Below are 23,140 nucleotides of genomic sequence, written 5' to 3'. Positions count from 1 at the left end.
TTGAGTTTGTTTGGTAGAGCCACCATCACTTGAAAGTCATGTAATTTATGTAACATGCAGAAATAGTGAGAAATTTAAAATTAAGTGTACACTCAAAATATTCCAAAGAAAAATGGTGTCGTACTTATAGCAGGAAGTACGAGGAAAGCTCTAATTAAAACTTGTTTATTAATTGTTGGATTCTACTTAAATTTAATGTGCACTGTTTGGTTGTAATTACCTAAATACTTCTGTAAACAGTTTACCTTACTTAATTTGTTGTGTCAAACTGATTAAATTTCAATAATAAGTTGTACAAGTGACTTAGGAGTCTGTATGATGAAATATGTTGAGTGATACTGTTTTCAATTATTCAGAAATTTATATGAATATCACTGCTTGTGAACAAGATATTAAATTAATCAAGAAGAGTCAGTTGAAAATAATGTTTAGTGTAAGTGCAAGAGGTGGTCATACCACCATACTGTAAGTTAATTTGCTTTTTGTTTCAGTAAATATTTGAATGTTCATAGCATATCTTTTCTGAACATGTTAGGATGAAGGTTCAGAGGAATAGTTATGAGATTCAGATTTTAGTAGGGGCAGGAGTTTTATTTGCTTTTTGAGTCTTACCTGATAGACAATCCTGCAATGCAAAATCCGGCATTTGAGTTTCCCAGAGCCTTGTCAGATAGAGTTGCTTACTTTGAGTCTTGCACCTGATGTGTTGGGATTTCCTAATCTGCATAAAGAGGACTGTAGGGGAGTTACACAGGAGATACGTAAGTTGTGCCTACTACATTCATTTGGGGTTACGGAATTTCCCTCGACTCTCTATTTGCTTTAGATAGTCTCCCAGGCCAGGTACCATGCTACAAGAAGTCATGGCACCAGGCAGCTCTTTCAGAGAAGTACTATTGGGGGGATGACCAATATGAGTGTTTGCATTCTCCTCCAGATGTTGTGTTTGATGGAAAAGGTGGACTAGGCAGGATTAATTAAAGCTAAAAAATGTCCTTTGTCAATCTTGTTTCCACTACATGTAATAAGTGCATTCAAAATATTAAAAAGATACAAGGGGAAACCAATCAAAAGTGATCATAGAAGTTTACATCAATGGTACACACCTGACCTCAAAAAATTAAGAACACGTCACTAATCCTTATAACAGATCAAAAAACAGTGAAGAAGATGTACTTCAGTACTTTCAACTATAGAAGAGGTACAGATCAGAAATTATAAAACAGAGACAGATGGAAAATGATAATTGTATGCAGCAATCACAAAACAAATGCAAGGCTGCTTGGAACATTATCAAATCATCTTGGTAATACTAACAGAACTGCATATGATATGACCAGTATCACACCCGATGAAATGAATAACTTCTTTATTAATTCTGGTAACAAAGAACACCCAGCTCTTAATAAACATCTCAGGGGGGGGGGGGAGATATTCATATTCGTATTGCACAACAAACCTGCAATATCTACATACCTAGATTCACTGCCTGCGGACAATACTGTGCCCATTACAACTCCATCCAACACCCCCAGCATAATATGTTCATTTCTTTGTTTAACCTTTGCAGAGAAACAACAGCCTTTCTTCCATATACTGGTGACCTGTTAGGATCGACTGTATTAAGGAAAATGATACAGTGAACTCATATTCTGCTTTAGATTGTTTGAGGGCAATGTAAAAACTGATTTGGGCTTCTGCAAGTCAGAATTTTACTACATCTCTTGCCAATGCAGTCTGTCATACACATGGTAAACTGTCTGAATTGTGGAAAAACATTGCACTGGACATGATCAGCACGTAAGTTTAGGATTTACAGACAGTTTCAGTAAAGATTGTGATGCTGACCACGGTCTCCTTAAAAAAAAAAATTAAAAATAAACTTAATACCAGAAAATGAGAGTAAAAAAAGCAAATTTCAACCAACAATACATATATAGAAACAGTCAGGATCCAAGAGCAGGAATATGAACCTTCGACAGAATGCTGGTTCGTAACTGCGCTAGCCTGCTGGCATCAGTCCACAACTTACCTGATGATAACAAATCGGTCTGAAGTCTGTTGGAGAGTGTTATATACGCAAATTCCAAGGCATACTGTTAATGAGTAAATGGTAGCAGAAGGCAAGATCATTATATTAATGATTCACTTGGGGTAGATTATGAAGAAGTTAATGACACAGTCATTCAGTTTTCATTCAGGTATGTACTGCCATTGTTAACAATGATACTGACATGAAAATCTGCTGACAAGGAGTGTAGGTGCCCTCATACCTGCTTCGGTCAGAAGAGTGGATGTGGATCCGTATTACATTTAGGAGGTGTGAAAGATTGGAGAGAGTGATGGTATGAAGGGGAACACTGCTACTAGACATACACGTGTATCTAACTAACGAAAGCAGTCTGATGGTAAGACTAGACCTGTAACTTCCAGGACTGATGACCTCAGAAGTTAAGTCCCATAGTGCTCAGAGCCTTTTGTAACTTCCAGGCAGATTCAAGTCCTGTACGAGACTGGAACTCAATCCAAAAACTCTCCTTTTACAGGCATCTTAATTTTACAATATGCAATGTATGGGTTTTGTGGAAGAATTTGATACACTGGAGCATTTTCAGCTATTATATTTTTCTTATTTGAAACTAAAGAGAACATTTTTGTAAGCTACAACTTGTGAACATAAAATCCCAGAAAAATAGTCATCCTGTCAGTTTCACTTTAAAAATAGAGAATGGTAAATGGGAACATAGTTTTGAAGAGAAATTGTTGCCAAAAATTATGTAAGCTTGATGATTTAAGTTGCTCAAGTAACAACAAATACCATGTGTACTTACAAAATCTTGAAATTCTATTTGCATTGTTGCAAACTGTAATTTATTATTCATTAGGTAAATCATCTTTCTTTTATGAAAATGTTAACTTCACCAAAAACATTTTTATTTGATACAAAATCATAATATGTAAATAAAATTACATAGATATAACATACTGGAAACTTCAATTTTTGATTCATTGTTGTTTTATATACTTTTTGTAACTATTTTTGCTCTAAGTTTTTTCTGCTAATAAAAACACGTAGTTTTGTCTACGTTTTCACTGATAAGGAAACCAGATGTTAACATAATAATTAGTATATAAAGCTCAGTCTGCATTGCCAATGAACTCCTGAATGCCTGTGCCTTAGAGGCTAAAAGACATGCCTAAAGTGTGTGTGTTTATTTTTGTGTATTTTGTAAAGAAAATTTTTTGTAATACTTTCCCTAAGCAGTTATCATTGACTGTTTAGGTTCACTTTTACTACTAATTATAAAGTTTCTGTTCAATTTTCATACTTCCAATAGCAATATAATTCATCATTTCACCATTACTTCACTTTTCTGACAGGGCTCTAACTCAGATGATTAATTTTACTGTCTTATTTCTGTTCTATTTAGCAGCTTATTATCATATCACTGTTGTTACTCATCACTCGAACCATTCAAAGTGTACACTTTGTTTTTATTTTGTTTATCGTCTTTACAATACTGTTGCATACAGATTATTCTAGCTCTGTTTAGTGAGGTTCTGTTCCTGATACCAGTCAGCTGTTTAATGACCACTGCCAAAGTCTACTGGCCTTGGCCTCCCCTCTCCCTTAATAGACATGCTCCTCCCACTTCTGGGAACCTCTGTTCCCCTTTTGCAGAGTGCCCCGCGATGCAGTGTCCCCGCACCCTCACTAACCCAGCCCAGCCCTACAGTGGCATCCTTGCAAGCTTTGCAAGTGAGCACACTAAGCTCCATATTACACACCCAAATGTCCAGTCTCTGGCAAATCATCTCGACAAGTTCCATTACATATTTCAAGACATAGACAGCCATCTAATACTTCTGTCGGACACCTGGCTCAAACCAAGTATTCCCACAAGTTCAATAAATCTAGACGGATACATCTTTGTTAGGCACGAAAGATGAGGAGGTGGAGTAGGGGTTTACATATGCCTTGATTTATCACGTACTGTGTTACACATCCAACAATAATGAAAATAAGCAAGTGGAATATATGTTCATAGAGATCAAATCCCTTAATAGAAAGTGCCTAATGCGTGTCCTCTACAAACTTCCTAAAGTTCAAAACTGGTCTTTCAAGTCTCAAACTGAAGCATGAGCAAAGAATTATACCTGTTGACACTAACAAATTTTCTATACAATAGTCCTTTCAGTATGAAATTTAAGCCAATGCTTTCTTCTTAAAATGTGTCGCTACTTCAGCATGTTCCTATCCATCATACGAACAGTAGTCTTGCTCTCATAGATACATTTGCAATGAAATCCCCAAGCTGAGTAATTTATATGTCTCAAATATCTGCACCTGGCATGTCCAGCCATGACATACTCTCTAGAATGTCCAGAAAGAGACTGCAATTTACTACTTACCAAGATTTCAGACTGTGAGGCAAACAGAGGAGCTACTTGATTGAGCAGTAGCGGTTCCAGTCTCTCTAACTGACATACAGCTGGAAGAGCGGTGTGGGTCTCGGGTTCAATTCTGGGCGGAGTTAGGGATTTTCACCTGCCTCGAGATGACAGGATGTTCGTGTTGTCCTTATCATTCATGAAAGTAGTAAGATTGGACTGAGCAAAGGTTGGGAATTTGTATGGGCGCTGATAACTTAGCAGTTGAGTGCCCTACAAACCAATCATCATCATCATCATCCATATCCGCATCCAGTGATGCCTATGAGCTGAGGATGACTTGGCGGCTGGTCAGTACCTTGGGCCTTCATGGCCTGTTTGGGAGGAATTCAGTTTTAGAGATTTCAGACTCATTAATTCGTCTGTTCTTGCAAGTAAGGTACAATAAATAGTTTGGGGGACATCCTCTATTCCTTTCTCAGTCATAAAAAAAAACTCCATGGGTCTACTTACAAACTTACTCAACTATATGACAAGTAGGCTCCCCTGACGAGCAGAAAAATAAGAAAGAAACATGCACCTTGGTTAACTGAATAACTAAACCAGCTTTTGATTCTCAGAGGTCCTGCATATTGGACATACAAACTAAGTCCCGCATCTGAAAATCATATTGCTTACAAGCAATAGTGTATTCCCATACATTAATCAAGAACAGAAATAGCCCAGCTGTCCTGTGGAAAAACCTGCATGGTCTTGGTACAGGCAAAGTAAAAGCTGCAGCTGATCCCATTGTCGCAGTTGAACTGAAGCAGTACTTCATGTTACCTACAGTCACAATTGAACCACATACGAAATTCTATCTGAAGCATGTTTCTTGCAATACTGTCATGCATGTCAGACCAGCATCTACAGGACGTGATGGCATCACAGTACAAATGATGAATATTATTATTGACCCATGACTGTCCACTATAACAGATATCTTCAAACACTCCTTGACCACAAGTGTTTTTCCTGAGTTCTGGAAACAGCCCCTTAATACCTGAATAAATTGCTACCAGAAAGAAAAATCAAAAATCATATTTTGTAACCAGTAATGAAATATTACAGAGTACATAAGGTCAAATGTAAGATGTGTTGTACCTCTCAGATATAATCAGGTATATCACATATTTGCAGCAACAGGCATTTGAGAAATTGAATACTCACAGGAAATCACTTAGTAAAAGATATTTATTTAACATTTTGATATTACATTGATAGAATTTCTGGTGGCATACATTTCAAATAACAACATAGTCTTATTTGTGAAATTCTGGGATGAATATTAAACGTACTACATACAAAAACTAGTTGCCCTGTAGAATTTGATATTTTATCTCTTTGCCTTGTGTCAGTAACCTGAGGCTAATGACCTAGGTAGACTTACTGGGACCAGTTTTCGTGGACCTTGATGATGCTGTGGTACTTCTGACTTAATACAGGCTGAAGCCTACCTTTTTTCCTTCAGTTCTAGCATATCATATATTGTGTATTATGGGGAAATCTGAAACTGTCACAACCCAGGGTGCATACGACCCAGGACAACCGGGAATTTTACCATCCGGGAGAAAACCGGGAAAAACCCGGGAATTTTTCGGAATTCAGGGAATTTTTCATTGTTTTAGCTTTCAGTTAAATGTTTGTAATTTTGACTGCAGAATTGATTCTCTAGCAAAAAATGTTATTGTATTCTGCTAGTGGAGAATGATACTGCAGCAATAAAACATACATAAGAGGGAAAAAAATAAAACCTTAGTGGCAAAGGAAATATGCAATTTACAACAACAAAAAATCGTGCACGCACAAGCGTCTGCAAATAGCAAAAATATGTCAAAGGTCTTAGGGCGCAGACTGTAATTCTTCGTAACAATAAACTGCTTGCTATGAGCATGACGTCACAACTGTTCACATAAGGTTCGTTTGACCAATTACCAGCGGTCTGTTGCGCATGCGCATTTGACTCGCGTATGAGCAGTACCTTCTCCCGCTACTTGAGGTTTGGCTGTATCGGTAGTAGCAGCAAGCAGCCAGATGCAAACGAGAAAAATTTTTCTCGCGCCCTAGCTGGCAGATTCACGCTTGCACAGAGTTGTCTGAGTTGTAGTGGGGAGGGGGCTAACCTCCACGTGACCCGTTTTTACGTTCAATGATTTTGCTGCTTCTCTTCGTGTGCAGCTCCCACGTCAAATGAAAACAAAACGGATTTCTGTGGCCGGGAGCCGTCAAGTGAATTAAAATACATCCACATAAGTATGGAGGGCAAAAATATATTATTAATTTCAGTTTCCTGATTTTATTTTATTTCCAAGTTAGTAGCAGTCAAGTATTAATCGCCTTGCAGAACAGTGAAGTTATTTTTGCAAGTTTGCTAAAGAAATTTGGCTTTATTAAACTTTCCGCCGAGGCAATCATTTTATTTGAAACGAAGTGTTTCATTCAACAGCATTGGCTAGTTCCAACTGTTCGCTGAATTTCAAGTGCACGTTATCATCTTCTGCCATATATGGCATTATGCCATAATAAAGAACCAAAAATGAGATCCTAGAGTACTGGTACTCCAAGAAAATGTCCATCCCAAAAACCACACTGAAAAGTTTAATATCAGATGGGACCGACTTCATTGTGAATCTGGAAAAAGCCAATTTGCCCTTCAAGCCGAATTATGCATTTTAGTATGGTTTACAAAATTCCAATCCTCTTTGGAATATCTTCTGATGCACTGTTTCTTTTATTGTGTAATGTAAGCTTTCTTAGTGCTTTATACACACGAACACATGGGCTTCCTACGCCACTGCAGTTGCACACGCACAATAATGCATGTTTTCTGTCTCTCTCTGGCAACCGGTAAATTGAACCTATTTCTAACAGTCTCCGGATAGTATTGCGAACGGTGGTTAGAAAAGCGTTACTTTCAAAGTAAATTTCTTTTTACGCAAGATGAGTTATGTTACGAGTGAGAAAGTGGGATGGATAACTAAATCACAGAGCTTTTGAAACTGAACAGTTTGAGGACCAGCCACTTACAAGAATTTCGAGCCGAGACATTTATGTCTTAATTTTAAATTTACTGGCACATTTGTGTGATGTGTCTTAAAGTATAACACACGCAAAAAAGATAAATATTACATGTGAAAGCGTAGCGTCTGTTGTAGCGTGTTAATCTTAGAGACTAACGTATGTGAAAGCTTAGCTTTTCTTGTAGATATACGGTACTGTGTACATTAATGTAAACCGTTAACTTTTCCTCTTGCGTGTTCGTGCTATGTAACCAGTGATCTTGCTAATGGCTGACTATAACACGTGTCCTATGCTCTGAATAGCTGCTGTCATCGGCTGACGAGATCTCGTGGCTTGAGATATGACTCGCTTACAAAAGGACATCGCAACCTCGGTTTCAACGCTCCGGAAACTAATGCGCAGTGTTTGGTGCAATTCGAATTTATAGTTTCGTAATACGAAAATATGCAGCGTATATGTTGCTGCAAATCAAAGGTCTTTCCAAAATTTCTGTCCTTCTTCTTTTTTTTTTTTAAGTTTCTCCAAAACTTCTTTGCCCCGTCTTTTCCTTTTTTTGCGGGAAGTTCTAAGCTATTGTATAACACGTTAACCATTCAAAGGATTGATAAGTTTTACATTTCCGAGGGAAAATCTACGGAAAACCTACTGTCACTTAGGACAGAAAAAGTGTATTTTCGCCCGAGAAAAAGCATATTTTTTAAACGGGATATCCGGGAGAAATCCGGAAATTTTTTTCCCTTGTCCCCGTATACACCCTGCAGCCACTCTCTGCAAGTGGTAACAAGCTTTGAAATATCAATGTGCATTTCATGGAGCATAAAACCTTGGGGGTCCTTCGATAAGAAAATAAAAGCCTCAGGGTATTAGCAATTCATTAGAAATTCCACATCACCTTAAAAGTGAAATGTTACGAGTCAAAACAGCGTTTATTTTTTTTTTAAAGTCTCAGTCCTCACAAAGGCTGGAAACAGGACAAGAACGTTCACCAGATTAGACTGAATCAGATTCCATGTCAAGATTCACTTCATCAAAAAAGTTTCATATATTGAATACAAATGTCTGTTTCAATCAGAAAATAAATAAATAAAACATACACTTTATGTGATTAGGGTGTATAAAATCCATTTTCATGAATAAAATTTAATGCTGCGACCACTCCATTGCTAAAATTCTCTTAACACTGATATGATCCCTGTGTGCAAGCTGAATGCCAGGACAGTATAAATCACCCAGTCCCTGTGTCTGCTTGAGCCAGAACTGATAGAGTGGTATGATGCACTATGGCTTGGCAGAATAGCACATAAGACCTGCTCATGAGGTCACCAAATATGATTGTGACATCATTCAATTGGTTTACATCTGCAATGTTCAGGTGTGAGACTTATGTATCTGCCCCACAACAGTATGCAGGGTAATGTAGTCATGGAGTCTTAGTTGTACTGAACTGTAAACCTGAAGATAAGAGACATCATTTTTAATATTTTTGTAGCTCAAAGGTTTGGTTGTATCGAATATTAAAATTGCCATTAACCTCATACACAGCTGCTACCACTAATAACGGAAAAGCTAAAAAGAACTGCATGAAAATTTGTGTCAGAAGAGACTCAGAGCCAGATTTGCTGCTTTTCAAATTTTCATTGATACTGTTGATTCCACTCTTAGTTTCAGAACACTACTACCGTAGGTTCTCTCTCGCAGTATGTGGGAGTAGTGGCAATGAGGGAACAAAGTTGATGGAGGAAGCCGGCCGAAGAGGCTGTGCGGTTAAAGGCGCTGCAGTCTGGAACCGCAAGACCGCTACGGTCGCAGGTTCGAATCCTGCCTCGGGCATGGATGTTTGTGATGTCCTTAGATTAGTTAGGTTTCACTGGCTCTAAGTTCTAGGGAAACTAATGACCTCAGCAGTTGAGTCCCATAGTGCTCAGAGCCATTTTTTTTTGATGGAGGAATATGACTTACACTGGTACATAGGATATATGTCAGTTCACGGAAATGATATTAATGGAAAAACTGCCTGTAATAACTGTAATTATTCATGGAAATCTGCTTTCCAGGTGAGTAATATAGGTAACTATCGACAGTCACATAGTAAACATCGCCAAGATAAAAAAGAAGCAATGAAAAAACAAGAAACCTAAAAACTCGTCTTGCAAGAGGCCTACTACGAAAAGAGTGCCATGTTGCATTAATAATAGGTATGTGGCTGCAGTGGGTAGATAGCCAAAGACAAAGAAGTGTAATTGTGACAATGACTGTATTTCTTTTCCCAGACAATAAATAATTTCAAAAACATACTTTTGACCATAGAAACAGTACGGAAAGCATCTGATGATTTGTTTACACTCAAGTGGGCATAAACTCATAATTGGATCCTTCTAATGACCTCCAGATGCACCTCCAAATGTATCCAAAAACCTTAGAAAAAAAACAAATTTCAGTAGTACATAAGTTTCCCAATCATATTGTTATTGAGGAGACTTCAATTGTGGCTGTGACAAGACATCCTGCAAAACACTATAAAATGGATTCTCTGAGAACTACCTAGAACAGATTTCTCGGAAGTCCATTTATGATGGAAATATCTAACAGCAACAAATAGACCTGAACCCTTTGAGGATGTCTACATAGAAACTGGTACTAGTGGCCATGAGGCAACTGTAGCTACAATGATTACTAAAGTACACAGGGCAACTAACACAAGTAGAAGGGTTATATTTTCAACAAACTACGTAAAAGGGGCATGCAGTAATGTAGTACCTCAGTAATAACTTGAAACATTTAGCTCCAGAGAGGAGCATGTAAGAGGAACATGGTACAGGTTTACAAGAGTAGTTCACTGTACATTTGATAGATATGCACCCAGCAGAATAGTTCATGCTGTGAGAGACCCTCCATGGCATACAGTCTCTGTAAAGAAACAGACTACTATACAATAGATATAAAACAGACCATAGGGTTAGAGATAAGGAGATGCTGAATGATACATGTTTGGCACTCTAGAGGCAATGTGTGAAACCTTGAACAACTACTGTAGCTTATTATTATCTGTCACAAAACCCCACGAAATTTTGGTCATGTGTAAAGGCTGTTAGTAGTATGAAAGTTAATGTCTAGATACTCATGGATGAAACGGGGATTGAAATAGAGGTTAGCAAAGCAAAAGCAGAAACTCGCATTTCAAATGCTCCTTCGCAAATGAAAATCAATAGGTACTGCCCTAATTTAGTTCTCGCTCATCTGCAAAGATAAATGATATAGATGTTAGTATCAGTAGTGTTGATAAACAGCTGAAATCGCTAAAATTGAACAAAGCTCCAGGCCCCAATGGAATCCCTATCGGATCCTCTATCAAATTTGTGCCTGATCTAGCTCCTCTTTTAACTATAATCTAGTATAGGTCCCTCGAACAAAAAAACTCTGCCCAGTAGTTGGAAGATAGCGCAGGTCACACCTGTCTACAAGAGTAGTAGTTAAAGTGATGGTACCATCTAGTATCCTTATCATCCATTTGCTGTAGATTCTTAGAACATAATGAGGTACCTCAAACAGAATGGCTGCCTCCATGCCAACCAGCATAGATTCCGAAAACATCAATCATGTGAAACCCAACTCGCACTTTTCCAACATCACATGCTGAAACCCACTTATCAACGCAGTCAAGTAAATGCAGTATATTTCAGAAACGTATTTGACTCCATAGCACATCTACATCATACTCCAGCACAAAACAGTGTGTGGTGGAGGGTACTTGTGATGCCTCCTTCCCTATTTCACTTGCAAATGGCATGTGGGAAGAATGATTGTCAGTAAGCCCCTGTATTATTAGCTCTAGTTTTTCAAATTTTCTCCTCGTGGTCATTTGTGACATGTATGTGAGTGGAAGTAATACTCTGAGGTGACTAAAGTCATGGGACAGCTGCATGAAGATGGCAGTAGTATCGTGTACAGGAAGCATTAAAGGGTAGTGCATTGACAGAGCTGTCATTTGTACTCAAGTGCTTCAAGTGAATTGTTATCGACATGACTATGACCACACGACAGGAACAAATAGACTCTGAACGTGAAATGGTAGTTGGAGCTAGACACATGGGACATTCATTAACAAATTCAATATTCTGAGATACACAGTTTCAAGAATGAATCAAGAATACCAAATTTCAGGTATTACCCTTCACCACAGACAACGCAGTGGCCGACAGCCTTCACTTAATGACAGAGTAGCGGCATTTGCCTAGAGTTGTCAGTGTAAACAGACAATCAACACTGCGCCAATAACAGCAAAAATCAACATGGGGCACATGACGATCGCATCCTTTAGGACAGTGCAGCGAAATTTGGCGTTAATGGGGTATGGCAGCAGGTGATTGATGTGAGTGCCTTTGGTAATAGCACGACATTGGCTGTAGCGCCTCTCCTAGGCTTGTGACTATATATATGTTGGACCCTAGGCGACTGGAAAACCCTGGCCTGGTCAGATAAGTCCTAATTTCAGTTGGTAAGAACTCATTGTAGAGTTCGAGTGTGGCACAGACCCCACAAAGCCATGGACCCAAGTTGTCAGCAAGGCACTGCGCAAGCTGGTAGTGGCTCCATAATGGTGTGGGCTGTGTTTACATGGAATCGACTGCGTCCTCTGATCCAGATGAACTGACTGTTGACTGGAAATGGTTCTGTTCAACTACTTGGATACCATTTGCAGCCATTCATGGACGTCGTGTTCCCAAACAATGGTGGGAATTTTTATGGATGACAATCCACCATGTCACCAGCCCACAGTTGTTTGCAATTGGTTTGAACAACATGCTGGACAATTTTAAGTGAATGGTTTGGCCACCCAGATCGCCTGACATGAATCCCATCGAACATTTTTGTGACATAATCGAGAGATCAATTTGTGCACTAAATCTCTCACCGGCAACGCTATCGCATTGTGGATGACAACAGAGGCAGGATGGCTCAGTATTTCTACAGGGGACTATCAACGACGTGTTGAGTCCATGCCATGTCGAGTTGCTGTCCTACGCTGGGCAAAGGGAGGCCCAAAACGATATTAGGAGGTGTCCATGACTTTCGTCACCTCATTGTATGTTGTCCGACTCTTCTCAGAGAGTATTGTCTCGAAATTTCACTCGTAAACCTCTCCATGATGCACACCACCTCTCTTTTAATGTCTGCACTGGAGTTTGTTGAGCATCCGCCGACTAGACAATCCCATGATAAACCCTCCAGTCTTCGTTGGATCTTCTCTATCCCTTCTATCATTCCTATCTGAAAAGTATCCCAAACTGATAAACAGTACTCTACAATCAGTCAAACTAGCACATTGTTAGCCACTCCCTTCGTGGATGAGTTACATAGATTCTTCCTGTGAATCTCACTCTAGCATCAGGATCCTACTATTTGTTTTATGTGGTCATTCCACTTAAAGTCGCCCTGGATATTTACCCCTAGATATGTTACTGTAGATACTTTTTCCAGCAAGTTGTCATCAATAGTGTAGTTTTACAGCAGTGGATTTATTTTCCTATATATGCAAAATATGTTACATTTATTTACATTCAGAGTCATTTGTCAATCATCTATAGGTCATTCTACAAATCGGTACTGTCTACTGGCGTTGCTAAATTCTTGTTGACAACCGCATCACCTGTGAACGGTCTTAAAAAGCTTCAAACACTTTTTAATAGATCATTTACATGCATCGTAAATAGTAACGGTCCTATCACACGTCCTTGGGGTACTACCAAAAATGCTTGTACATCTGTCGATTTTTTCCGTTAAGAGTGACGTGTCGAGATCTATCTGCAAAGAAGTCTTGAAACCAGCCGCAAATGTCGCAGCACTATGTATCTCGTGGAGGAACAGAGCGAACTGAGTTTCACAAAATCTTTGTTTGCACAATTCTCTTGATTCCTATATAGGAGATTTTTGTTCTGCAAAAACTTCATAATTCTTGGGCATAAAACATGTTCCATAATTCAACCAAAGACTGACGTCAGCAATATAGGCCTTAGTATGATGGCCCGTATTACAATCTCCCACTGTGAAAATTTTGAAAGACGAAATTAAGTATTTCAGCCTTCTGTCTGTTATATTACGTTTCGTCGCCAGTATTGTCACTAAGTGACTGAATAGATGGTTTTGAACCGCTTACTGTTTTTACATAAGACCAAAACCGTTGGGCCTTGCCCACTCATCTCGTATCGGGTGCCTAAGGGATGCTGCATTCTTGGAATGCTATACCACAACTCAAGCAAATACCATTAGTAGTTTTTTTTTTTTTCCTAAACAGCAGATTTGACAATACTTAACTTGAATGTACTACATGTTGTCACAAGCGATGGGCGACAGGCAATATAATTCAGAGTCCCTGGCTATATGCAATGTTCCTGCAAGTTTGACACACAGTTTGTGGATCACTGATAACTGTTCTCATAGCACTCTCTGCGAGGCGAAGCTAATACTCCACTAATGTCAGCCTGAGGCTGGCAGGAGCAGCGCTTATATTTACTTCTCGCAGAGGTCGGCCCTGGCACGGCCGGTCTTTGTGAGTGGGCAATTGGCTGACGTCGCCTCACCGTCTTCTATGGCCTTGCATTCTCCCTCTTCGTTCCGGCGCTTGTGGTTATGCCAGAACATTCTTTCCCTCCAAAGCGATGGCCCATCGTTGTGTAGGGAGTGCGACCACGGTGGGGGAGGCAGGAGTGTGGACATATCGTTGGGCCAGAAGCTGTGGCTCAGGGGTCAAGCTTCCGGCCATACCCCGCCATCTGTCCTGCGCTCTGGCGGAAATGTCCCCCGGAAAACGACCAGAAGGGTACGCGTCCACCTTCTGCTGCCATGAAGCAGATGAAGATGGCGGCGACTGCTGCGGTGTGGGTGGGTCCGGCTCCATTGGTAGGACGAGAGGACGCAGAGGAGGAGAATACCCCATCTCAATGTGGTCGTCCCTCGGTGTCGTGATGACACCCTCTGGCACCTGCTGTGGCCGCGCTGTCCTCTGGACCTGTGAATCTGGAGGAAGATGGACAGAAAGACCATCATGTATACGACAGAGGCGAAGTTGATTTTGATGGTAGCACTGCAAGCCATCGGAACCTGAAAGAAGATACATGCAAGCGCCAAGTCGACGGACGATATCGCCTCGCGCCCACCGTCTGCTACCGCTAAAAACCCTGTGAAAGACAATATCATGCGGCGCGAAGCAATACTTGCGACCTTCCTTCAGATGCTGAGGAGGGTGGAGCAGTATCCGATGGTGGCGGCCGTGAAGCAATTCCACTGGCGATGGTCCATCTCGTGGGTACGAACCATATGAGGCAAGAAACAGTTGCAATGCTTGATCCCTAGTGTGAGCGGAGCGAAGTTTGGTCATCTGCTGCGTGAAGGTTCTAACGAAACGATCCGCATCACCGTTTCACTGTGGATGGAATGGTGCATTAGTGAGATGCTGTATGTCATTGCGTTCACAGGATGTTTCAAATTCATTGCACCTGAACTGAGGGCCGTTGCCTGTCACTATTACTTCAGGTAAACGTTCTAGGCAAAAAAAAAAAAAAATCGATGATAACACCTGAACTGTGCTACGTGACGTTGTCGAGTTCGTTGAGACAGAAAAAGGAAACTTGCTATATGAGTCAACCACAGTCAACCAGCGAGTGTTCCAAAAAGGTCCCACAAAGTCTGTGTGCACATGTTACCATGGCGATTGCCACTTAGGTGAAGCAGAGAATTTTTGCGGCAGAGCGGACTGATTTTCCGCACATGCGTGACACTGTGACGTAATCTGTTCTATTTGGACGTCCATACCCTGCCAAGTACAGTGTCGACACACCAACTGTTTCGTACAAACAATCCCCCAGTGTCCTTGGTGGAGTAACTGCAACACTTCTTTTTGCAAAGCTTTAGGGATCAACACACATGACTGTCCACTATCATTTTGAACAAGATTCACACCTTTCTGTTCAGTGAGGCTGTGCTGACGTACAAAGTATCGTCGCACTACAGAGCTTTTTATGCTATTCAACGAGTGAGGCCAAGATGTGCGATTATAATTGGGCAAAATGTTCAAATCTGAATCAGCGTCCGTGGCCTGTGCAATTTTCTTATAGTTCAGCGGAAACGACCGAAGCAATTCAGAATCCTGAGCATCGATGTGACATCAAGATGCAGCAGAAGCGTCAAAGACAGGGCCAATCAAAAGATGTGAAAGTGCGCCCGCATTAGTATGTTGAGCTGTCGGACGATACACAATATCACACTGGTATTGAGACAAGAAGAAAGCACGTCTTTGCACTTTTTGGACAGTTTGTACAGGAACCGGTTTCGTTGGATGAAACGAGGACTGCAAAGCCTTGTGATCCGTTACTAACTAGAATTTTCTGCTGTACAAATAGTGGTGGAATTTGATGACACCATACACAATAGCCAAAGCCTCTTTTTCAATTTGTGAATAGTTACATCGAGCTTTGGGCAACACTTTTGATGGGAAAGCAATAGGCATGTTTTTATCACCAATTCTGTGCGAAAGCACTGCACCGATTCCTTAAGAGGAAGCATCAGCTTGCAATACAACGGGTTTGTCAGGATCAAAGTGAACTAAGCATCGATCACTGAACAATGTATCTTTAAGTTTTTGAAAAGCTACTTGGCACTCATCTGTCCAAACAAAGGGGACATTCTTGTCGCGCAAGCGAGGGGCTATGATTTGTGCAGCATTCGGTATGAACCGAATATAATTGTTCATTTTCCCTAAGACTGACTGCAATTCTGTGACATTGCAAGGAACTGGCAAGTCTTGTATGGCTAACAATGCAACTGAAAAGGATGTATACTTTGACTGTTTATGACATGAGCAAGATACTGCAACTTAGGTTTACAAAAATCGCACTTGTCCAGTCTACACTTCAGTCAGGCATCAGATAACACACGAAACAAAGCACATAAATTTGCAATATGTTCTTCAGGTGTCCGACCTGCTACTACAATATCGTCCAAGTTTGAGCAGTTTGGCACTTGTGCAGTCAGCTGTTCCAAATATCATTGGGAAAATGGCGGGTGTGCAAGCACTGCCAAAAGGCAAATGCAAATATTTAAACAAGTCCAAATGAGTATTTACTAGACACACTTTCATCGAGTGGTATCTGAAGATATGCGTCACGCAAATCAGTTTTTGAAAAGTAGCGTCCAGCGCCTAATTTGTCCATGAGATCTTCTGGGTGTGGCAATGGATAAGTATCAATAACAGTTTGTGGGTTGACTGTAGACTTGAAGTCAACACAGAGGTGAATGCGACCTGAAGGTTTGGGGAGCAAACCCAGTGGACTTGCCCATTGACTAGCTTGTATGAGCGCAATAACCCCACAATCTTGCTATTCTTTTCAGTTCAGCAGCGACTTTGTCCCGTAATGCGATGGGAACAGTTCTGGCCCGGCAAAATTTCGGCTGATCATTGTGTTTCATAGTAATATGGACAACAAAATTGTTAGCTCTGCCTAAACCTTCAGAAAAGAGTTCTGGGAATCCTTTCAGCAAGCTAGCTACACTGTCTTTTGCACTGCATGTGGATACTGACAAAACATTGTCCTGAATGTTAAAGCCAAACAAATTAAATGAATCAAGACCAAATATGTTCTCACACTTGCGTGATTTTAGCTCTGTAAAAGTCACTGTTTGCGTATGCGAGTGATACATAGCAGGCAAATTACATGTTCTGAGAACGGGAAGGTTTTGTCCATTACAAGCCGTCAGTTGCGTGCTGGTTTTAGACAGGCATGGGTAGCCTAACAGTTCATATGTGTGACGATTTAGCAATGTGACAGAGGCACCCATGTCCAATTGAAATTTGCCACAAATGAGTAAATGAACAAAAAGTTCGTTTGACTGGCGTATCACGGTCGCAGGTTCGCATCCTGCCTCGGGCAGAATCGTACTGATCTAGTACTTGCACTACCTGCTGAAATGATGGACCTGACTGTTTTAAAATCCGTTGTCTGATTTTGACGTCAGGCACATTGTACATGATCGCATCATGCAACATAACGTCTGAATAGATATCACCGCAAGCACATTTGAATTTGCATTTCCTTTTCATACCCTGCAAATCAGTTACCCACTCGTGATAAATTTGTTCTGACCATTTTTTGCACACACGCTTAACGAATGCCATCCTGACACACCAACACTTCCCTGACTTTTGGAAGGCGGCCAAGGTCCTGATGTTCAGGAAGCCAGGGAAAAACCACTCCCTCCCACAAAATTACCGACCCATCAGTCTGCTGTGTTCGCTCAGCAAGATTGTTGAGAAGGTAATACTGAAATGTATCACTAGGCATTGCATCGCCAACGACACCCTAAGACCGGAGCAATTCGGCTTTAGGAATCACCACTCAACAACACAACAACTCCTCCGCGTAGTCGAACATATAACACACGGCTACGACATGAGCAAAGCCACAGGGGCCGTGTACCTAGACATCGAAAAGGCTTTCGATCGTCTCTGGCACAACGGACTCATACGCAAACTAAGCGAAGCTGGATTCCCAGACGGACTCGTACGTATCATACACTCATATCTCACGAACAGATGTTTCAACACTAACGTGCAGGATAAACAATCAACACAACACGGTATCCAAGCTGGAGTACCCCAAGGGAGCATCCTAGGGCCCATCTTGTTTAACCTGTACATTAATGACTTCCCAGCGACACAAAACACGACGTTAGCCGTCTACGCGGATGACACGGCCATCCTCGCGCAAGACTGGAAAGCGTCGAACATCAATTCACGAATACAGACAGCACTCAGAACAGCTGAGCCTTGGTTGGAGCGATGGCGTATTAAAGTAAACGTCGACAAGTGCGAAGCAGTTCTGTTCACACGCAGACCGAAACTACTGCGCAAACACCAACACTGTAGACCAATAACACTACATACACGCCCAATACGTTTCCGAGAGAAAGTCAGGTACCTTGGTGTCTGGCTGGACCGGAAACTTACATGGGGGGACCACATCGAATACGTTGCCAACCGAGCGCACGCGAGGCTCAAACAGCTCTACCCAATGCTCAACAGGGAAAGCACACTGAATAGGAGGGTGTCGAGGTCCTTATACATGACACTGATTAGACCTCTGATGACGTACGCAGCTCCCGTCTGGGGATATGCAGCTCCCACACGACTGCGCCGCCTGCAGATCATACAGATCAAGGTGCTACGAATCATTAGCAATGCTCCACGCTACACACGCACCGTGAATCTTCACCATGAATACCGCCTTGATACCCTCAAGGAAGTATTCAAAAAACACGCCACACAACTATACAGGAACTCGAGACACTCGAACAATCCTTTCATCCTCACTCTGGGAAACTACGATCACAACCACAGGTGGAAACACAAGCGGCCAAAGACACTGCTAGCTAGGGCATAGCCACCTATGGTTAACTAACATACGCAAACAGCGACAAACGTCGCAAGCCCCTGCATATCAGCAACACTGACTGGCAACTACCAGCTGCTATTAGTGCCGACCAACAGGCCACAGCAGGGACACCGACGAGCTCGCCCACAGACGCACAAACAATCTGCCAACATTCCCTCACACTGTGCCTCCGGTATATGACCTATCGGACACAAGATCGATAACAAACCTAACTGTTGCAGGATGCTGACGCTGAACGAGGACTCTGTACCAGCACCCAGCGCCAGCCGCCGAGCAGCACAAACGCACAACGTCAAGGTATCGACATGCATGATACCCACTACTAACAAAGCCTATCCTTACACAACCTATCGCAGGCAGCAAGACAACTGCTACTGCTCTTGCCGCCCGACCTAACTTTCGCAGAGGTTTTTTTCCCTTGGCCCTTGCCTTGGCACTTTTTTTCCTCTGCCCTTCAAACCACTACCATACGTCAGATTTCGACCAATCTACACTCCTGGAAATTGAAATAAGAACACCGTGAATTCATTGTCCCAGGAAGGGGAAACTTTATTGACACATTCCTGGGGTCAGATACATCACATGATCACACTGACAGAACCACAGGCACATAGACACAGGCAACAGAGCATGCACAATGTCGGCACTAGTACAGTGTATATCCACGTTTCGCAGCAATGCAGGCTGCTATTCTCCCATGGAGACGATCGTAGAGATGCTGGATGTAGTCCTGTGGAACGGCTTGCCATGCCATTTCCACCTGGCGCCTCAGTTGGACCAGCGTTCGTGCTGGACGTGCAGACCGCGTGAGACGACGCTTCATACAGTCCCAAACATGCTCAATGGGGGACAGATCCGGAGATCTTGCTGGCCAGGGTAGTTGACTTACACCTTCTAGAGCACGTTGGGTGGCACGGGATACATGCGGACGTGCATTGTCCTGTTGGAACAGCAAGTTCCCTTGCCGGTCTAGGAATGGTAGAACGATGGGATCGATGACGGTTTGGATGTACCGTGCACTATTCAGTGTCCCCTCGACGATCACCAGTGGTGTACGGCCAGTGTAGGAGTTCGCTCCCCACACCATGATGCCGGGTGTTGGCCCTGTGTGCCTCGGTCGTATGCAGTCCTGATTGTGGCGCTCACCTGCACGGCGCCAAACACGCATACGACCATCATTGGCACCAAGGCAGAAGCGACTCTCATCGCTGAAGACGACACGTCTCCATTCGTCCCTCCATTCACGCCTGTCGCGACACCACTGGAGGCGGGCTGCACGATGTTGGGGCGTGAGCGGAAAACGGCCTAACGGTGTGCGGGACCGTAGCCCAGCTTCATGGAGACGGTTGCGAATGGTCCTCGCCGATACCCCAGGAGCAACAGTGTCCCTAATTTGCTGGGAAGTGGCGGTGCGGTCCCCTAAGGCACTGTGTAGGATCCTATGGTCTTAGCGTGCAGCCGTGCGTCGCTGCGGTCCGGTCCCAGGTCGACGGGCACGTGCACCTTCCGCCGACCACTGGCGACAACATCGATGTACTGTGGAGACCTCACGCCCCACGTGTTGAGCAATTCGGCGGTACGTCCACCCGGCCTCCCGCATGCCCACTATACGCCCTCGCTCAAAGTCCGTCAACTGCACATACGGTTCACGTCCACGCTGTCGCGGCATGCTACCAGTGTTAAAGACTGCGATGGAGCTCCGTATGCCACGGCAAACTGGCTGACACTGACGGCGGCGGTGCACAAATGCTGCGCAGCTAGCGCCATTCGACGGCCAACACCGCGGTTCCTGGTGTGTCCGCTGTGCCGTGCGTGTGATCATTGCTTGTACAGCCCTCTCGCAGTGTCCGGAGCAAGTATGGTGGGTCTGACACACCGGTGTCAATGTGTTCTTTTTTCCATTTCCAGGAGTGTATCTCCAGATGAGCGCCTATTTTATCACATCCACAAGAAAACCTAAATCGGGCAAGGTAGAAGAATCTTTTTTACCCATTCGCCAAGTGTACAAGTTAGGTGGGTCGACAACATATTCCTGTCATGTGACGCACATGCCGTCACCAGTGGCCTATAGAATATATCAGATGTGTTTTCCTGTGGAGGAATCGGTTGACCTATGACCTTTCGATCAAATGTTTTCGGTTCCGATTGGAGAAGCACGTCCTTTCGTCTACTGATCGCACGGTTTTGCGATGCGGTCGCAAAACACAGATACTAAACTTATTACAGTGAACAGAGACGTCAATGAACGAACGGACAGATATAACTATGCGAAAATACTGAAAGTAAAATTTTAGCTTGTGCGAAGACTTGAACCAAGGATCTCTCCTTCTGCAGCTGCTCAAGCTACCACGAGACCACGGCGTTCCTTAGCTCACGTGCTCCTTGATGCTGCCTATGTAGCCCATGGACTACTCAGTTTGTATATTTTGATTGTTTTTTCACAGTTTCACACAACTTCTTCCTGTTTTCTCAATTGATCTGTGTTCGGTTTATCAAGGCCTATCCACTGTGCCAAGTTATAACTAAATCTGAGGGGGGTGCGATGGGGAGGTTCCCTTGTTAGTGTATTGGTTTCTTGGTAGGGAGCATGTTATGTTGGATGGAGAGTCAACGACGGATGTAACAATAACTTCGAATGCGCCCCAGGGGATTGCATTGGGGCCATTGCTTTTCATGTTGTGTATTAACGATCTTACAGACAATATATGGTAGGTCTTTCCCATCCCTTAAGACCGTGCTTGGAACGTGCTTGTTTAAAGCATATTGTACCATGCTTCTCATTTTTTCTATTCATGCTTATTTATCAAATGTAAGATTGTAAGGGGTATCAAGCGAAATTTGTGACTGGCTTGATGATTTATTTGTAGGGAGGGCACAGTGCGTCATGTTGGGTGAAGAGTCAACAACAGATGTAGCAGTAACTTCGAGCGTCGTCCAGGAAATTGCATTGGGGCCCTTTCCATTCATGTCGTGTAATAACGATCTTGCAGACAATATTACTACTAACCTCACTCTTTTCACAGATGATGCAGTTATCTATAATGAAGTACCGTCTGAAAAAAAAACTGCACAAATAGTCAGTCAGATTATAATGATATTCCAAAGTGATGCAAATACTAACAACTTGCTTTAAGTATTCAAAAATGTAAAATTGTGCTCTTCACAAAATGAAAAGACATAGTATTCTATGACTGCGGTATCAACAAGTTATGGTTGGATCAGTCAACTCATACAAATACCTTGACGTAATAATTTTAAGCAATATAAAACGAAATCATCAAATATAGCTCACCCGCAGATAAAGCAAGTGGCAGACTTCGCTTTAATTGTAGAATACCAAGGAAATGCAATCAGTCTACAAAGGATATACCTTACAAATCACTCATGCGACCCAGTCCAGAATATTGCTCAAAAGAATGGGACCTGTAACAAACGGGAGTAACAGTGGATACTGAATTTATACAGAAAAGGGCAGCATCAATGGTCACAGGTTTATTTGACTCTTGGGAGAGTGTCACAGAAACTCTGAAGTAACTGACCTGGCAGACACTTGAAAACAGATGCAAACTATTCCGCGAAAGCCTACTTACAAAGTTTCAAGAACAGGCTATAAAATATTTCTCTGGGAATATATCACAAGCCCCTACCTATTGCTCCCATAGGGATCGTGATGAAAAGACTAGATTAATTGCGTCACGCATGGACGCATTCAGTCAGTCATTCTTCCATGCTGCATACATAAATGGAACAGATAGAAGCCCTTATAACTGTTACCTGAATCTTCTCAGGAAGAAATTACAACAATTCCTTTCTTGTTATTCTCTCGGTAAAGGATTTTGTGGATGGCTTGTGGTCCGCCGGTGAAAGCGATAGTACAATATTCCATATTTACGAACTTCCAGCATGCTGGAATAATTGCAGGTCAGCAACTTCCATTAATCAGTACAACTGAAACCAGCCAAAGTCGTAAATTTCACTTTTTTTATTTATTTACTTGATGACTAGTTTCGAGATGAGATCCATTTTCAAAGTGGCGTCAACGGAGGCGTCCGATACTACCCGTCGGCTTTGGGCCGTGACGTAGGCTAGGCGCAAATTGAGACGCGTATAGCGCGTGTGACGCGACGCAGCGCAGCCCGTGTTTTTGTAACATCGCAGGTTCAAATGGGAACGCGCAAATTGCGACGCGACGCGACTGGGACGCGACACGCGCCTGCGCCAGGTCGCGCGGCGTTGTGGTTGAG

This window comes from Schistocerca americana, chromosome X (assembly GCF_021461395.2).
Source record: "Schistocerca americana isolate TAMUIC-IGC-003095 chromosome X, iqSchAmer2.1, whole genome shotgun sequence".
Classification (NCBI taxonomy): Eukaryota; Metazoa; Arthropoda; class Insecta; order Orthoptera; family Acrididae; genus Schistocerca; species Schistocerca americana.
Note: the sequence above shows the minus strand (reverse complement) of the source record.